Raw genomic sequence first — 635 nt, forward strand, 5'->3', positions numbered from 1 at the left:
ACACATACACACGCACACACACACACACACACACAAACACACACACACACATAGGGGATGGGGAAAAGGGTGGGACTGAAATAATGTGTGTGTTAAAACATGCTGAAGCAATAATCCTCCCTAATGCGCTCCATGTCCATCTCATAAAGAACTGTACCTGGTGCCACCCTGGCTACTGCTCCACCTCACAGTCACCCAAGTGATGAGGATACACACACTCCAACTGTCTCTAACTAGCACACACATGACACACACCCACATGCACACACTCACACACACATGACACATACCTACAAGTGTGCACAAAGACACACACACACGCACACACAAAGACACACACACACACATGACACATACCACATGCGTGCGCGCGCACACACACACACACACACACACACACACACACACACACACACACACACACAAATGACACATACCACACACACACACACACACACAAACACACACATACTCAAAGAAACGGGCTTACACAACACACCACACCCTCATCTACTGTCCACACACACACAAACACATTAACCATACCACCACAAAACGAAGTGACATTTTTGAAACCTCAAATGAAATGAATTCAATTACACACACACACATACACACACACACACACACGCGCG

The sequence above is a fragment of the Alosa pseudoharengus genome, unplaced genomic scaffold, assembly GCF_046254945.1.
Source record: "Alosa pseudoharengus isolate Yale_2024_CS ecotype anadromous, Long Island Sound unplaced genomic scaffold, YU_APseudo_1.1 YU_APseudo_1.1_scf_12, whole genome shotgun sequence".
Taxonomy (NCBI): Eukaryota; Metazoa; Chordata; class Actinopteri; order Clupeiformes; family Clupeidae; genus Alosa; species Alosa pseudoharengus.